At 46.4% G+C, this 12,964-nt stretch overlaps 17 non-coding genes across 17 annotated transcripts; 5 read left to right on the top strand and 12 right to left on the bottom strand.

Moving 5' to 3' along the window:
- Positions 1 to 80: 80 nt before the first annotated feature.
- Positions 81 to 152, bottom strand: Trnac-gca. Its single transcript has one exon. It is a non-coding gene; the product is annotated as a tRNA-Cys (tRNA).
- Positions 153 to 470: 318 nt separating this feature from the next.
- Trnaw-cca lies at positions 471 to 542 on the bottom strand. The gene has a single exon. It is a non-coding gene; the product is annotated as a tRNA-Trp (tRNA).
- Positions 543 to 6,526: 5,984 nt separating this feature from the next.
- Trnac-gca lies at positions 6,527 to 6,598 on the bottom strand. Its single transcript has one exon. It is a non-coding gene; the product is annotated as a tRNA-Cys (tRNA).
- Positions 6,599 to 6,916: 318 nt separating this feature from the next.
- Positions 6,917 to 6,988, bottom strand: Trnaw-cca. The gene has a single exon. It is a non-coding gene; the product is annotated as a tRNA-Trp (tRNA).
- Positions 6,989 to 7,106: 118 nt separating this feature from the next.
- Positions 7,107 to 7,178, top strand: Trnaa-cgc. Its single transcript has one exon. It is a non-coding gene; the product is annotated as a tRNA-Ala (tRNA).
- A 275-nt stretch (positions 7,179 to 7,453) lies between these two features.
- Positions 7,454 to 7,525, bottom strand: Trnac-gca. The gene has a single exon. It is a non-coding gene; the product is annotated as a tRNA-Cys (tRNA).
- Positions 7,526 to 7,843: 318 nt separating this feature from the next.
- On the bottom strand, positions 7,844 to 7,915 carry Trnaw-cca. The gene has a single exon. It is a non-coding gene; the product is annotated as a tRNA-Trp (tRNA).
- A 118-nt stretch (positions 7,916 to 8,033) lies between these two features.
- Positions 8,034 to 8,105, top strand: Trnaa-cgc. The gene has a single exon. It is a non-coding gene; the product is annotated as a tRNA-Ala (tRNA).
- A 275-nt stretch (positions 8,106 to 8,380) lies between these two features.
- On the bottom strand, positions 8,381 to 8,452 carry Trnac-gca. The gene has a single exon. It is a non-coding gene; the product is annotated as a tRNA-Cys (tRNA).
- Positions 8,453 to 8,770: 318 nt separating this feature from the next.
- Trnaw-cca lies at positions 8,771 to 8,842 on the bottom strand. The gene has a single exon. It is a non-coding gene; the product is annotated as a tRNA-Trp (tRNA).
- Positions 8,843 to 8,960: 118 nt separating this feature from the next.
- On the top strand, positions 8,961 to 9,032 carry Trnaa-cgc. Its single transcript has one exon. It is a non-coding gene; the product is annotated as a tRNA-Ala (tRNA).
- Positions 9,033 to 9,307: 275 nt separating this feature from the next.
- Trnac-gca lies at positions 9,308 to 9,379 on the bottom strand. Its single transcript has one exon. It is a non-coding gene; the product is annotated as a tRNA-Cys (tRNA).
- A 318-nt stretch (positions 9,380 to 9,697) lies between these two features.
- On the bottom strand, positions 9,698 to 9,769 carry Trnaw-cca. The gene has a single exon. It is a non-coding gene; the product is annotated as a tRNA-Trp (tRNA).
- Positions 9,770 to 9,887: 118 nt separating this feature from the next.
- Trnaa-cgc lies at positions 9,888 to 9,959 on the top strand. Its single transcript has one exon. It is a non-coding gene; the product is annotated as a tRNA-Ala (tRNA).
- A 275-nt stretch (positions 9,960 to 10,234) lies between these two features.
- Positions 10,235 to 10,306, bottom strand: Trnac-gca. Its single transcript has one exon. It is a non-coding gene; the product is annotated as a tRNA-Cys (tRNA).
- A 318-nt stretch (positions 10,307 to 10,624) lies between these two features.
- Positions 10,625 to 10,696, bottom strand: Trnaw-cca. The gene has a single exon. It is a non-coding gene; the product is annotated as a tRNA-Trp (tRNA).
- A 118-nt stretch (positions 10,697 to 10,814) lies between these two features.
- Trnaa-cgc lies at positions 10,815 to 10,886 on the top strand. Its single transcript has one exon. It is a non-coding gene; the product is annotated as a tRNA-Ala (tRNA).
- Positions 10,887 to 12,964: the final 2,078 nt, after the last annotated feature.

Here is a 12,964-nt window from a genome sequence, read left to right as displayed (position 1 = left end):
CGTGCAGGGTGCATCTCAAACATGCATTTGCAACTCACCGCGACAATCGTCATTTGTTTTTTCGAGATACTGAAAAATGAAGGGGGCACCCGGGATTGAACCGGGGACCTCTCGATCTGCAGTCGAATGCTCTACGACTGAGCTATACCCCCTTTCACGATCTTTCTGTTCCCATAACTTAAGGAAAAGTATTATACTCTGCCTGGCTAAAGACGTCTAATCGAGCAAAATATTGCGTAATCATTATCTCTCAGTTATATATTAGCGTTAAACGATATAAATATCAAAAATACTAGACACTTCGCGCCTGGAGAACGTGCGAGTCGGCGCCTTCACCTTAATGTCAGAACGCGAAAATTGCACTAGTAGCTTTTTTCAAGCAAGTTCTGTTCGTCCGTTCTCCGTAATCGTTTGGTATCTGATTAAACTGACATACTCGCCTATGGCTTCCGTAAACGAAAATTTCATTGTGACCCCGACGTGATTTGAACACGCAACCTTCTGATCTGGAGTCAGACGCGCTACCGTTGCGCCACGGAGTCGACGCTGCTTAGGTCTTGTCATGAATAGGTTCCTCCAACACTTACTGTACCGTTCAAACCTAAGAAATAATGACAGTAGGATCCACGAGGCACTCGTCCCAGATGTACTTGCTCTGGCGGGGGTGTAACTCAGTGGCAGTTCCGCCGCAGCAGCGGCCGTGTGCAGACGTGCCGGCGTGCTCGCTCCGCGCGTGTTAGGCGGCGCCTGCAGCTGGTTTAGTCTTGTGAGTACATCATGGCCTTTGCTATGGATGATCAGTTACGCCGTTACACGTTGCGTTTCCAATTTCCGTTCGGGTTTGGCCGACCACATGTCTACGAATTAGTCGATTTTTTCTTCGACAGATTGGGTCTTAAAGACGAGGAAGTTTTAGGATTTTCATACGATTTTCTGGCGAATGCCGTCTACGTGAAACTTGTTAGTGACGAGCCCTGTTTACGTATAATGGACTTAACTAAGGGTACCGCCGAGTTCGTTAATTCTGATGGTGAAATTTGTAAAGTTGTCGTTACCCATGCTGGGTTAGGCCTGCGCACCGTCCGTGTATTCAACCTCCCATTTGAAATTGATCTTGAACGTATTCGGCAATGTCTGTCCCAGTATGGGAACGTATTGGAAATTCACCAAGAGCAGTGGAGCGGACTTAAACACTTCAATGTGGATAATGGTGTCCGGGTAGCGCGAATTGATCTATGCAAGCATATCCCGTCAAACGTCGTGGTACAAGGCTTCCGGGCACTCGTAATGTACGAGGGGCAACCACGTACATGTGTCCTTTGTGGCTCCCCGGACCATATGAAGGCCGCGTGTCCCCGTGCTAAACCAGTGCGTCGTGTTTTCCGACAACGTGATGGCCTTGTAGTTGGGCAGGATGGTAATAGGCCGACGTATGCCGAGAGCCTTGTCGGTCCGTCTGTCGTTAGCGCGCTACAGCTGCACGCGGCTGAGGTTGTGCCAGACGTGACCGCCGCCGATGTAAACACAGCTACGGCGAGCCGTCTGCCCGGTGCTTCTGACGTAGAAACCTATGCAAACGACGGGGCCGGAAATTTGCGCCCTTCCGATGCTGGCGTGGTCCGTGTGGAACTTCCGCCTCTGTTGCCCGATCAACATTTGCTCCCATCTGTGGAGAGTCTTCCACCTGAGGACTCTGATGACCAGCCGCGAGTTTCCCATCCCCTTGAAGTGACTTCTCCAGTCAGCGTAGTTTCCGGCAAGGAACAGTCTCCCACGGGAGCTACCCCTACCGCTGCGAAATCTGACATCAACCAACAAGTGGAAGACACCCGTCCTCAGCGGAAAGGCCGACAAAAAAAATCGGTCCGTAAGCAGAGTGACGAGGAAACTCGTACTCTTGAACAGAAACTGCAGCGTACTATCAAGCAGTTCCGGACGGATGAATGTGAGAAACTCGTCACAGACGATGGAGTACAGGTAGTGCAGCATTCAGAGGAACCCGATATGGGGATGCATGTCGACAGTTCTGGACCCGATACATTTATGGATACCGCTCACTCGCCGGGGTCGAGCAGGCAGACTTCCTGGGCTGACGATACGCATTAATATGGCATCACCCTTCTTATGCGGGATTACAAAATTGCAACTGCTAATATAAATCGTATAACATCTGATGTAAAATTAAAATGTTTGACTGACTATCTGTATGCCGCCGATGTAGATATCGTATTCCTACAAGAAGTCGTCACACCCAAAGTCGGGAATGTCACAGGCTATGAGGCCCTCATAAATATTGGCGATGAGGCAGGGACTGCAATTTTGTACCAAGCGGGCATCACTTGTAAACCTCGAGCGATTTTAGAAACGGGTCGAGGGATTGCCGTACAATTCGAAGATTTGCTTTTGGTCAACGTCTATGCCCCGACTGGATCTGTAGGCCGAAGGGATAGGAGTGTTTTTTATCGCGATGAAATTGTGCCATTATTATCCTGTGGTTGTTCGAAGGTTTTATTGGGCGGCGATTTTAATTGTGTTATACGCAGAGAAGACCAGTGTCCGAATTTTAATTTTTGTTTGGAGTTGCGAGATCTAATAGATGGGCTGGACTTACAAGATACCTGGTGCTCACTTCGCCCGCAGGTGACCGGATATACGTATGTTACCGCTGCCTCCGCTAGTCGTCTGGATAGGTTCTATGTATCTAAAGACATTTTAAGCGCTGCCAGGGATTGTGAAATATGGCCTGTTAATTTTAGCGACCACTGTGCGTATCACATCACGCTTCGGCACGTTTCGCAGAAAACCTTTTTGGGTCGAGGCGTATGGCACCTGAACGTCGCACTGTTGGACGACGGCGACCTGAAGAAGGATCTCATTGCAACGTGGCAATCGTGCCTCCAGCGACGACAAAGGTATAGGGAGCGTGTTCATTGGTGGACAGAGCTAGTAAAACCGCACATAAAGAAATGTATTTGTCAGTTTGCCAGGGCCAAGGCGTACTGGAAGAAACAGACGTTGGAATTTTATTTTACCGCTCTCCGCCAGTTGTACAACGATTCCTCTGCACTGCCTGGCAATCTCCTTCGCATTAAACGTACCAAAGCCAAAATCACCGCATTGGTTCGTGAGTCTCTGGCAGGAGCCCAAGTCAGGGCACGCGCTTTCGATGACACCTTTAACGAGTCAGCGTCCTTGTACCACGTCATACGGGAAGCTAAAAGAGGCAGACAAAAAATCATTACTCAACTGACAGATGACGATGGTCGTGTTTATGATGAGCAAGGCGAGCTTAAGGCTTTTATTCGGAATCATTTCCGGCAACTTTACTCACTGCCTGACACAGATGTAGAGGCGGGAGAGGAATTTTTGTCTAACATTACGGCATCGGTGGATCCGGACGACCACGCACAGCTCCTGGCAAACATAACTAACTTCGAAGTGAAGTCAATCATTACGTCTGCGGCGAAAGGAAAAGCTGCAGGATCAGACGGTTTGCCGGTTGAATTTTATCTTCGGTATTGGGATGTTTTCGGCGACGAACTGACTATCATGTATAATGAACTGTTAACGCATACTGCTTTTCCATCGCAGTTCACTGAGGGTCTGATAGTCTTAGTCTCCAAACCGTCACCAGGGACTTCACTCAATAACTTACGACCAATCACCCTACTCAATACAGATTTCAAAATCTTTACTCGGATTCTGAATGCCAGACTCAAGCCAGTCCTTAGTAAAGTGCTTGGTTCATACCACATGAACGTAGTTACTGGTCGATCGATGATAGACGCCCTGTGCGAATACCGAGATATTGCATATTTGACTTGGATTTGCAAGACCACGTTGGCAATAGTCTTTTTTGACTTCGACAAGGCATTTGATCGGACTAACCATGGATTTCTCTTCAGAACGCTGGACAAACTGGGTTTCAACCAGCATTTCGTACAGATAATCAAGAACTGTATCTGCAATACGTCTTCCCGCGTGAAATTCAACGGCCAGTTAACAGCCCCTGTGCCCATTCAACAAGGTTTGCGACAAGGGTGCCCGCTTTCCACGACTCTTTTCGCCATTGCTATAGAGCCACTACTGAAAACGTTTTGCGTCACCTTACCGGGTCTTCAAACGCTGAATACCAAGACCGTCTGTCATGCCTATGCGGACGATATCAGCGTCCTTATCAACAACGACGAAGAGTTCGATACCGTGCGGCGGCTTGTCCACCGGTATGCCAGCGCCTGCGGTGCACGCCTTAACGAACGGAAATCCAAAGTCTTGCATTTAGGTCCGCAGGCTCGATTCGCGGACACCGTTTGGTTAGAGGCAACCAACCAGCTCAAGCACCTTGGTTTGATTCTCACTCCGAATCCACGGGAAATGGTAAGAGTGAATTGGGAACAGAAGCTCAACGTCCTTCGAGCTTTGATTCGTGAGCACAATATGCGGTGTTTAGACAGGATTCAGAGAGCACATTTCGTCAATTATTATGTTCTCAGCAAGATTTACCATGTTGCCGCTGTTCTCCCTATTCCTCCTGATATTGCAAATAGAATCTTAGCCCTTGCAGGCTGGTACATTTGGCGAGGTAATATTTTTAAAGTCGCTTTCAAGGCTACCGCTTTACCTCGGTATAAAGGTGGTTTAGCTCTTAAAAATGTTGAATTACAGTGCTTCGCGATTTTTCTAGCTCGAACGACAAGGATCTTACGAAATAGTCAGACAGGTCTTACAGCACGTCTCTTCCAGCAGTTACGACCACCGGATATGACGCCGCCGATAAATGTTGGACATATCCATCCCGAGCTCGTTCATATTCGCCGATATTACGTGGAGTCCAGCTATGTACATCAACACCTGCAACCACTCACTGCTGCTGCTGTCTACAGTGTATTTACGAATCGGCAACAGAATAACTCCATAGAAATGAAGTATCCTGGCAAGGACTGGCGACAAATTTGGGTGAATATCAGCACTCCTCTCCTTCACTCCAGAGTTCGTTCCGTGTGGTATGATGTGGTGAACGAGGTGATACCCACGGGGGAGAAATTGTGTAAGATCCAACTACGGCCTACTCCGACTTGCGACGCATGTGGCCATGTGGAAACATTGCCACACATATTAAACTGCAGAGATCAGACGCAAATCTGGAATTGGACGAGAATGAAACTGGCTGTTATTAATAGAACGACGCCATCCGCAATACAACTGCAAGATATATTCCAACCGGACTGGAAATTATTTCCGAAATCTAAAAATAATAGCTATACCTGGTTAATTGGACAGTACCTATATTATATGCTGACGACTAAAACGCCTACACTTTCTGATTTTCATATGTATCTTATTGCCGAATATTACGCGATCAAACGATTACGGAAATATAAAGAAAAGTTTCAGAATTTTCTCACCGTTGCTTTGAATGATGGGAAGCTTTAAGTGTGCGAACCAATGGGTGCGATCATAGCTTTTTTTTAATTTATTTCTTCTCTTATCTGGGTATCTCATTGTCAGTTTTCAGGACTCCATTGCTTCATAGGCTGTACAATGTGGGCACCTAAGGTCAACGAGAAGCAGCATGCAACAGGATGCCAAACTTGTGAAGCCAGTATTTATTTCTGTTTTTACTTTACTCAGAAGACAAGTATAGTTTAATTTGACGAAGTTTAACAGACGGGGCAGTATTTCTTTCTAGATACCCATTTTTCCTCTATACGGAACTTTATTTCTATTATTATTTACGATGCTGACAGAGAAACCTCTGATCTTGTTGTTTTTGTCTCCACTAACTCAAGGAACACATACTAGTAACCAGTTACTTTCGCTAATAACTCCAAGAAAACACCACGGCGGTAATCTCGGCGAACTTACTCTCAACGCTAAGAGATGACGACTTTGAATCATGCCTTCAGGAAACTGAATCATCGACGAATGCAGAACGACACGGAAACATTATGCTATTATTACGTGAAGACGAGCTTGAGACGTAGTGATCCTTAGATCTACCACCGCAAACAAAAAAAAAAAAAAAAAAAAAAAATTAAAAAAAGTTAAAAAAATAAAAAAATAAATAAATTATACACTACTATAGCGCAGAAGCTAGCCGAAGAAGGCACACAAAGGTGAGCGTATGGATGGGCTGTGTGGGGAGAAGGGAGGCCCAAAAAAAAAAAAAAAAAAAAAAAAAAAAAAAAAAAAAGTGGTAGAGTGTCTGCTTCGCATGCAGAAAGTCCTGGGTTCAAATCCCAGCTCCTCCAATTTTTGTTTCTCCGTGCAGCGGTACAAGAAAACTTTTGCCTATCACCATATTCTACAAAATTCAGTGTACAAGATTCTTCCGCCAAGCAAGTGGATTTCGTACAGTTCGACCTCATGGCGGGAGGACGATGACCTGCAAGACTCTGGGCTGCGATCCCCCCCATTGAAATGTTGCTCCAAAGCCTTCGGTATGGCGTGCAGGGTGCATCTCAAACATGCATTTGCAACTCACCGCGACAATCGTCATTTGTTTTTTCGAGATACTGAAAAATGAAGGGGGCACCCGGGATTGAACCGGGGACCTCTCGATCTGCAGTCGAATGCTCTACGACTGAGCTATACCCCCTTTCACGATCTTTCTGTTCCCATAACTTAAGGAAAAGTATTATACTCTGCCTGGCTAAAGACGTCTAATCGAGCAAAATATTGCGTAATCATTATCTCTCAGTTATATATTAGCGTTAAACGATATAAATATCAAAAATACTAGACACTTCGCGCCTGGAGAACGTGCGAGTCGGCGCCTTCACCTTAATGTCAGAACGCGAAAATTGCACTAGTAGCTTTTTTCAAGCAAGTTCTGTTCGTCCGTTCTCCGTAATCGTTTGGTATCTGATTAAACTGACATACTCGCCTATGGCTTCCGTAAACGAAAATTTCATTGTGACCCCGACGTGATTTGAACACGCAACCTTCTGATCTGGAGTCAGACGCGCTACCGTTGCGCCACGGAGTCGACGCTGCTTAGGTCTTGTCATGAATAGGTTCCTCCAACACTTACTGTACCGTTCAAACCTAAGAAATAATGACAGTAGGATCCACGAGGCACTCGTCCCAGATGTACTTGCTCTGGCGGGGGTGTAACTCAGTGGTAGAGTGTCTGCTTCGCATGCAGAAAGTCCTGGGTTCAAATCCCAGCTCCTCCAATTTTTGTTTCTCCGTGCAGCGGTACAAGAAAACTTTTGCCTATCACCATATTCTACAAAATTCAGTGTACAAGATTCTTCCGCCAAGCAAGTGGATTTCGTACAGTTCGACCTCATGGCGGGAGGACGATGACCTGCAAGACTCTGGGCTGCGATCCCCCCCATTGAAATGTTGCTCCAAAGCCTTCGGTATGGCGTGCAGGGTGCATCTCAAACATGCATTTGCAACTCACCGCGACAATCGTCATTTGTTTTTTCGAGATACTGAAAAATGAAGGGGGCACCCGGGATTGAACCGGGGACCTCTCGATCTGCAGTCGAATGCTCTACGACTGAGCTATACCCCCTTTCACGATCTTTCTGTTCCCATAACTTAAGGAAAAGTATTATACTCTGCCTGGCTAAAGACGTCTAATCGAGCAAAATATTGCGTAATCATTATCTCTCAGTTATATATTAGCGTTAAACGATATAAATATCAAAAATACTAGACACTTCGCGCCTGGAGAACGTGCGAGTCGGCGCCTTCACCTTAATGTCAGAACGCGAAAATTGCACTAGTAGCTTTTTTCAAGCAAGTTCTGTTCGTCCGTTCTCCGTAATCGTTTGGTATCTGATTAAACTGACATACTCGCCTATGGCTTCCGTAAACGAAAATTTCATTGTGACCCCGACGTGATTTGAACACGCAACCTTCTGATCTGGAGTCAGACGCGCTACCGTTGCGCCACGGAGTCGACGCTGCTTAGGTCTTGTCATGAATAGGTTCCTCCAACACTTACTGTACCGTTCAAACCTAAGAAATAATGACAGTAGGATCCACGAGGCACTCGTCCCAGATGTACTTGCTCTGGCGGGGGTGTAACTCAGTGGTAGAGTGTCTGCTTCGCATGCAGAAAGTCCTGGGTTCAAATCCCAGCTCCTCCAATTTTTGTTTCTCCGTGCAGCGGTACAAGAAAACTTTTGCCTATCACCATATTCTACAAAATTCAGTGTACAAGATTCTTCCGCCAAGCAAGTGGATTTCGTACAGTTCGACCTCATGGCGGGAGGACGATGACCTGCAAGACTCTGGGCTGCGATCCCCCCCATTGAAATGTTGCTCCAAAGCCTTCGGTATGGCGTGCAGGGTGCATCTCAAACATGCATTTGCAACTCACCGCGACAATCGTCATTTGTTTTTTCGAGATACTGAAAAATGAAGGGGGCACCCGGGATTGAACCGGGGACCTCTCGATCTGCAGTCGAATGCTCTACGACTGAGCTATACCCCCTTTCACGATCTTTCTGTTCCCATAACTTAAGGAAAAGTATTATACTCTGCCTGGCTAAAGACGTCTAATCGAGCAAAATATTGCGTAATCATTATCTCTCAGTTATATATTAGCGTTAAACGATATAAATATCAAAAATACTAGACACTTCGCGCCTGGAGAACGTGCGAGTCGGCGCCTTCACCTTAATGTCAGAACGCGAAAATTGCACTAGTAGCTTTTTTCAAGCAAGTTCTGTTCGTCCGTTCTCCGTAATCGTTTGGTATCTGATTAAACTGACATACTCGCCTATGGCTTCCGTAAACGAAAATTTCATTGTGACCCCGACGTGATTTGAACACGCAACCTTCTGATCTGGAGTCAGACGCGCTACCGTTGCGCCACGGAGTCGACGCTGCTTAGGGCTTGTCATGAATAGGTTCCTCCAACACTTACTGTACCGTTCAAACCTAAGAAATAATGACAGTAGGATCCACGAGGCACTCGTCCCAGATGTACTTGCTCTGGCGGGGGTGTAACTCAGTGGTAGAGTGTCTGCTTCGCATGCAGAAAGTCCTGGGTTCAAATCCCAGCTCCTCCAATTTTTGTTTCTCCGTGCAGCGGTACAAGAAAACTTTTGCCTATCACCATATTCTACAAAATTCAGTGTACAAGATTCTTCCGCCAAGCAAGTGGATTTCGTACAGTTCGACCTCATGGCGGGAGGACGATGACCTGCAAGACTCTGGGCTGCGATCCCCCCCATTGAAATGTTGCTCCAAAGCCTTCGGTATGGCGTGCAGGGTGCATCTCAAACATGCATTTGCAACTCACCGCGACAATCGTCATTTGTTTTTTCGAGATACTGAAAAATGAAGGGGGCACCCGGGATTGAACCGGGGACCTCTCGATCTGCAGTCGAATGCTCTACGACTGAGCTATACCCCCTTTCACGATCTTTCTGTTCCCATAACTTAAGGAAAAGTATTATACTCTGCCTGGCTAAAGACGTCTAATCGAGCAAAATATTGCGTAATCATTATCTCTCAGTTATATATTAGCGTTAAACGATATAAATATCAAAAATACTAGACACTTCGCGCCTGGAGAACGTGCGAGTCGGCGCCTTCACCTTAATGTCAGAACGCGAAAATTGCACTAGTAGCTTTTTTCAAGCAAGTTCTGTTCGTCCGTTCTCCGTAATCGTTTGGTATCTGATTAAACTGACATACTCGCCTATGGCTTCCGTAAACGAAAATTTTATTGTGACCCCGACGTGATTTGAACACGCAACCTTCTGATCTGGAGTCAGACGCGCTACCGTTGCGCCACGGAGTCGACGCTGCTTAGGTCTTGTCATGAATAGGTTCCTCCAACACTTACTGTACCGTTCAAACCTAAGAAATAATGACAGTAGGATCCACGAGGCACTCGTCCCAGATGTACTTGCTCTGGCGGGGGTGTAACTCAGTGGTAGAGTGTCTGCTTCGCATGCAGAAAGTCCTGGGTTCAAATCCCAGCTCCTCCAATTTTTGTTTCTCCGTGCAGCGGTACAAGAAAACTTTTGCCTATCACCATATTCTACAAAATTCAGTGTACAAGATTCTTCCGCCAAGCAAGTGGATTTCGTACAGTTCGACCTCATGGCGGGAGGACGATGACCTGCAAGACTCTGGGCTGCGATCCCCCCCATTGAAATGTTGCTCCAAAGCCTTCGGTATGGCGTGCAGGGTGCATCTCAAACATGCATTTGCAACTCACCGCGACAATCGTCATTTGTTTTTTCGAGATACTGAAAAATGAAGGGGGCACCCGGGATTGAACCGGGGACCTCTCGATCTGCAGTCGAATGCTCTACGACTGAGCTATACCCCCTTTCACGATCTTTCTGTTCCCATAACTTAAGGAAAAGTATTATACTCTGCCTGGCTAAAGACGTCTAATCGAGCAAAATATTGCGTAATCATTATCTCTCAGTTATATATTAGCGTTAAACGATATAAATATCAAAAATACTAGACACTTCGCGCCTGGAGAACGTGCGAGTCGGCGCCTTCACCTTAATGTCAGAACGCGAAAATTGCACTAGTAGCTTTTTTCAAGCAAGTTCTGTTCGTCCGTTCTCCGTAATCGTTTGGTATCTGATTAAACTGACATACTCGCCTATGGCTTCCGTAAACGAAAATTTCATTGTGACCCCGACGTGATTTGAACACGCAACCTTCTGATCTGGAGTCAGACGCGCTACCGTTGCGCCACGGAGTCGACGCTGCTTAGGTCTTGTCATGAATAGGTTCCTCCAACACTTACTGTACCGTTCAAACCTAAGAAATAATGACAGTAGGATCCACGAGGCACTCGTCCCAGATGTACTTGCTCTGGCGGGGGTGTAACTCAGTGGTAGAGTGTCTGCTTCGCATGCAGAAAGTCCTGGGTTCAAATCCCAGCTCCTCCAATTTTTGTTTCTCCGTGCAGCGGTACAAGAAAACTTTTGCCTATCACCATATTCTACAAAATTCAGTGTACAAGATTCTTCCGCCAAGCAAGTGGATTTCGTACAGTTCGACCTCATGGCGGGAGGACGATGACCTGCAAGACTCTGGGCTGCGATCCCCCCCATTGAAATGTTGCTCCAAAGCCTTCGGTATGGCGTGCAGGGTGCATCTCAAACATGCATTTGCAACTCACCGCGACAATCGTCATTTGTTTTTTCGAGATACTGAAAAATGAAGGGGGCACCCGGGATTGAACCGGGGACCTCTCGATCTGCAGTCGAATGCTCTACGACTTTTTTTTTTTTTTTTTTTATGAAAAATGAATAAATCCCTCCAAAGTAATGCAACGGAATGGATTGGTATGCAGCGAACAGCACACATACGGGGGGAAAAAAAAGGGAAAAGAGAAAAAAGAAAAAACATCCCTAGAAAAACGAGTAAAAACAAGAACCTTAACTTCAAATTTAAAGTAATTCGACCCGTGCGTCATGGAAAGCCGTACCTGGAAAGCACCACATCAACCAACTTGAAACTGAAAACGCCGATTGACCACCTCGGTCATTTCCACACAGCAGTAAAAACAAGCGGATGTAAAGACACAACGAGAGCACATAAAAAAAGGAACAATTGGTAGAAGTATGCCCCATGTGAGGCACGAACTCACAATCCCGGCATTGCTCACGGCTACTGCCTTATAAGGACCGTGCGCTAACCAATTGCGCCACTTTTTTTTTTTTTTTTTTTTTTATGAAAAACGAAACCCGTAACCTTCTATGAAAATAAATTGGAATGGTGAAAAAGACAACGAAAAGACTTCGCCCTTGGGCATTGTAGAAGTGCTGCTCGAAGAATAAACGTAACATAAACACAGCTTCGTATCTCACTCAATGAGAGTTCCTGTAGCCAGCGTCCAGGGAGTCATTGAAGGCCGCAGTGTGAGGGGGAGTCCGGACGCGACACAGAAGCAGTGGGGCCTCTTCGCGGCACTACTGGTGTCCCGCGGCCCGGCCTCACCCCTTCACACTCAGTTGACCTATCCGATACCCATGCGATGAACCGCTATTTTAAGCATATTGCCGAAGAGTTTCCCATGATTCGGGTACGTACATGTTTTGGCGAATTCGATATCCATAAACATCTTGAATTCCAAATAATTGTCACCGCCAAAATTATTAAAGACGTAGCTGGAATAGGTACCCAGCAACCACAAAACTGCATTGTTTTTCGTCTGCGGATAAAAATGCACATCAGGACGAGACAGTAGTGCTGACGATACATTGGCGGTTGTAGTCCTGGTAATAAGAGCTATTTGTTGTCGAAGCCAAACCCAGTTCTGGAGACGGTCCCCGCAGGTGTAACGGTGGATAACTGTATCCGTCAGTTGGCAGCGACGACAGAGAGGGGTGTCACTGAGCCCGATTTTATGTAACCTCTCGTTCGTGCTAACCACATCATTGATGGCTTTGTACCAGGCAGTGCGAGCATCGGAACTGAGGACACGGGAACTGACATTGCGCCATACAATATCCCAGTTCATGCCACCGAGCTTCGTTGCCAAAGGATTCGTTCCTTCGTGTTGTCTCCAGTCCGCTATTATGGCTTGTGCAGTTAAACGTTGAGAGTTTATGACCTCTTTACTGATGTAGCTCCGTGAAAGGTAATAATCTCTGATATGTTTTAGCCGATAACTGATGGGCTGAATATTCAGCGGTGGGTCAAGACTTTGCGGCCTGACGGCAGTGAATAATTGCGCTGTAATGCCGGAAGGATCATTGTTAATTATAGCGGTCGTCCTTGTAACATAGAGAGCCATCGCTTTCACCTTGATATCTACTAATCCCATCCCTCCATTCTGGGGGTGGAGTGTCGCAGTTTTGGCAGACACGCGAAAAATTTCCCCTCTCCAAATAAAATTGGTCACCTTCGACATAATTTGCTTAGCAATGACTGCAGGCAGAGGCAGGAGCTGCGCCGTGTAGAAGGCTTTGGATAAAATACAGGAGTTGACCAGATGAATCCGATCAAATTGATTGAGGCT

This window comes from Schistocerca americana, chromosome 3 (genome assembly GCF_021461395.2).
Source record: "Schistocerca americana isolate TAMUIC-IGC-003095 chromosome 3, iqSchAmer2.1, whole genome shotgun sequence".
Lineage (NCBI taxonomy): Eukaryota > Metazoa > Arthropoda > Insecta > Orthoptera > Acrididae > Schistocerca > Schistocerca americana.
The sequence above is the reverse complement of the archived record's forward strand: the minus strand, read 5'-3'. Positions and strand labels throughout refer to the sequence as shown.